The following is a 3,499-nucleotide window of genomic DNA, read 5'->3' as shown; positions in this document are numbered from 1 at the left end:
ACCTGAGCTGAAATCAAGAGTCTGACGCTTAATCAATGAGCCCCCGCCCCCGTCCCGTCCCATCTTCTTTCTAAATTCTTATGGGACACTGAACAGTTCCTCCTTCCTGTCCCTTACAGCGATAGCTGCTAAAAGACAATTTAGTCTTTTTTTTTTTTTTAAAGATTTTATTTATTTATTTGACAGAGATAGAGACAGCCAGCGAGAGAGGGAACACAAGCAGGGGGAGTGGGAGAGGAAGAAGCAGGCTCATAGCGGAGGAGCCTGATGTGGGGCTCGATCCCAGAACGCCGGGATCACGCCCTGAGCTGAAGGCAGACGCTTAACCGCTGTGCCACCCAGGCGCCTCCCAACAATTTAGTCTTTTAACGTTCTGCCTGGAAATTCCCTGCTCCAGATTCCTAGGCTTATCAGGTACGTTTTCTACCTTCTGAATTCCTGCTGGGGACAGTTTCGCGGGACTGCTGTCACTGCTGTTTCACTGCTAGGATACGCAGGTGGCTGTCCTTCCCTTCGATTTCCCCCGGAAACCTCCAGCCGGCACTCCCAGCCTCCCTTTGCCACGCAATCCAAAGCCAATACTACGTGTTTTGTGTTTTCATTATGGTGCTACCTTATTTCTGTATACTATCTATTCGCGCAAACAGATCACTCTAAACTTTGAGCCTTAAAATGCTATTGTTTCTCTCATTTTTGTGGGTCAGCTGGGAAGCTCCTCTGTTGGTGTTACTGGGGTGCTCAGATCGCTGCATTTGAACTGCAAGGTCCACAGGACTGGAATGTGGAGGATGGCCCTGCTCTGTGTCTGGCAGTGGGTGCTAAGCAATAGTGAGACTGTCTCTGTTCTCCTCCGCTTGGCCTCTTCATTAGGCTACACTGGCTTCCTTACGTGGCGGTCACAGGGCCATGCTCCAGGAGAGCAAGTCCCACCGGGCAAGTGCTTCTCAAACCTCTGCTTGTGTCTGTGCACCATTGGACGATGCAAGTCACGAGGCCAAGTCCGAGTGGACGGGGTAGGGACACACAAGGGCATGCGTATCAGGAGGCGTGACTCACGGGGGACCGTGACTGTTACAGTCTACCACACCATGCCTCTAGACTCCATGCGTCTTCTCCCTTGGGCTCCCTTAGTGCGCTGAACCTCTGTTAAAATGCACTTAACATAGTTTCTCTTTAAAATCGTCATTTCTGTATAACTCGTTTGCCATCAGTAAGCTGCTTCTTTTTTTTTTTTTTCTTGACTGGGAAAATAACTTTTTTTCTTTGGGGGTATGGGCAGATGTCTAGTCTCAGAACTTCTGGCTTCTTATTGTCAGTGGCCTTGGTGATCTTGAGCATATGGAAGCCTACAGTCTTGCTCCAGGGCTGGCACTCGCCCACAGTGACAGTGCTGCCAATATGGATGTCCTTGTGGGGGGGGGAGGGCAGGTGCACGGGTATGTTCTTCTGGTGTTTCTCCAAGTAGTTGGAAGTAGCCTCGGCGGGTGAAAAGGGTCCTTTGCATCTTCATCTTGGTCACCACACTGGATGGAATCTGCCTTCAAATGGAGACACTACCAGTAAAGGGGCATTTCTTGTCAGTACAGGTGTCTTCAGTGGCTTCCGTGGGCATCTCAAAGGCCAGACTGATGTTACTTTAGTATCATAGGAGCTTCTCCTTGCCAGTTTCTCCAAACAGGCCTCTCTTCTTATTTTGAAAGCTGGTCAGCTGTTTCTGGTAGGCATGCTCAGTCTGAACGTCCGCCATCTTCCTGCCCACCCAAGGAAAGGTCTGTAAGCTTCTTTAAGCAGAAATTTCCAGGTCTGTTTTTTATCCCACCTGCTATTTCATAGCCTAGCACACAGTAAGTGTTCATTAAATATTAGTTGTTGGTGAGAAGGTCTTAGAAACACAGCACAGGGCGTGGTGGTTTGTGGAGGGTTGGCATGGAGTTCCTCCTTGACGTTTCTCACTAAACACCCAAGTACCGCTCAGGTTCTCAATCTCCTCAGGCCCATGACTTTTCCAGAGTTCTGAAGACCATGAAAGGATGCCGACTGGTGGGAATGTGGTTTAAGCTGTGTTAGTCTACCTGTAGAATAGTCCCCTCCGCCATAATCACACTTAACGCCTGCATTCCAGCCCCGCGCAGACCTTTGAGGCCCAACCCAAGCCCAAGGCCTCCCTCTCATCTCTTACGGCCACAGCTCTCATCACGTGCTCTGACCATGAGTCCTGGGTTTTGAGGAACTTGAAATCTACTTGAGGAAGCAGAATGGGCACATACGAAACCACCCAAACTACTTACTGGTCAACAGGTCAACGGAGGCAGAAATCAGTATACCACCCCTGGGCCTGGCGGTGTATGGGACACGACACGGAAGTGGTCTGAATGCGGCGAGGTTAATGCTAATAAGCCGTCTCTTTGGAGAAGGCGAAGTTTGAGTTGGATCTAGAAACAGGATATGGACGGATTGGCGTGGACGATAGAGGGTGATCTGGGACTGTGTCGGTGAAGGGGTGGAGTCCGATGAATGAGGCAGGAAATTCACACTCGACGTGTGCCAGAGAGTAAGCAGATCGGAGGCGGGAAACAAAAATCTTGGGGAGGTAAGTGGAGTGACAGATATGCCTTTAAAAGCCTCAGCAAATCAGACTATACCCAGTGGGTCATCTGGGTACCTGAGATCGCCTCTGTGGGCGAAGTTTGTTTCTGGAGTTTTCCTCACCCTACAGTGGTTTTGCATTCGGGGCAATTAAAGAAGTGAGGAATAGAGGGGGTGGGAAGCTGCCCCACCCCAAGGGGGAGCCCGGAGCTCTGGGGAGCCTCGCTGGGCCATTCCCGTCATGGAGGGCGGGACTTGGCTTTCCCTATGTTCCACACGGTTTGCTGGAGCTGTCGCCGCTCGTCCAATTCCAATGGGTGACTTTTTCCTTTCTGCAATTTGGGCTCTTTGCTCCTGTATCTTTGCAAAAGATGAGAGAAAAAGGAGAAAGTTTTCTAGGCACACCGTGGTTCTAACCCATACTGGAAGCACCCTTAATAGGACATGAAATGAAGCCACAGAGGCCCCTGAGGAGGCCCAGAGACACGCTCCACAGTGGTGACCCAAGCCCTAGAAGAATTCGGGGTGGGGAACAAGAGGAGGGAGAGGGCTGCCCTGGGCTGAGCTCGGAAATGCTGAGATGAGGAACACGAATGTGCTGAGGCATGGAGCAGGAGAGGCCAACCGCAAGGCAAGGAGACAGTGAATGTTGAGAAGCGAGAAAAGCCAGAACAGCTCAGCACTGGTGACAAGGAAGCACTTTCTTTTTCTGGGGCTTGCGTGTCTCATGCGTCCTTCTTTCTAGTTCTAGAGAGGGGCCCAGAAGAGGAGTGGGCATGCATAGTTGTCTTCTCTTTCTTCCCTCACATGGTAACAGGGACCCGAAAAACGTATATTCCGATGTCCAAAGCTGTTTGGTGACGTTCTGGAATAAAAAGCAGCTCAGCACCCCTGCCCCGGTCACCCATGCGGG

General features: G+C 50.8%; 1 pseudogene; it reads right to left on the bottom strand.

Moving 5' to 3' along the window:
• Positions 1-281: 281 nt before the first annotated feature.
• Positions 282-2,939, bottom strand: LOC103671677 (annotated as a pseudogene).
• Between the last annotated feature and the right edge of the window lie 560 nt (positions 2,940-3,499).

The sequence above is a fragment of the Ursus maritimus genome, unplaced genomic scaffold (assembly GCF_017311325.1).
Source record: "Ursus maritimus isolate PB19 unplaced genomic scaffold, ASM1731132v1 scaffold_6, whole genome shotgun sequence".
Taxonomy (NCBI): Eukaryota; Metazoa; Chordata; class Mammalia; order Carnivora; family Ursidae; genus Ursus; species Ursus maritimus.
Note: the sequence above shows the minus strand (reverse complement) of the source record. Positions and strands in the feature narration are given on the sequence as shown.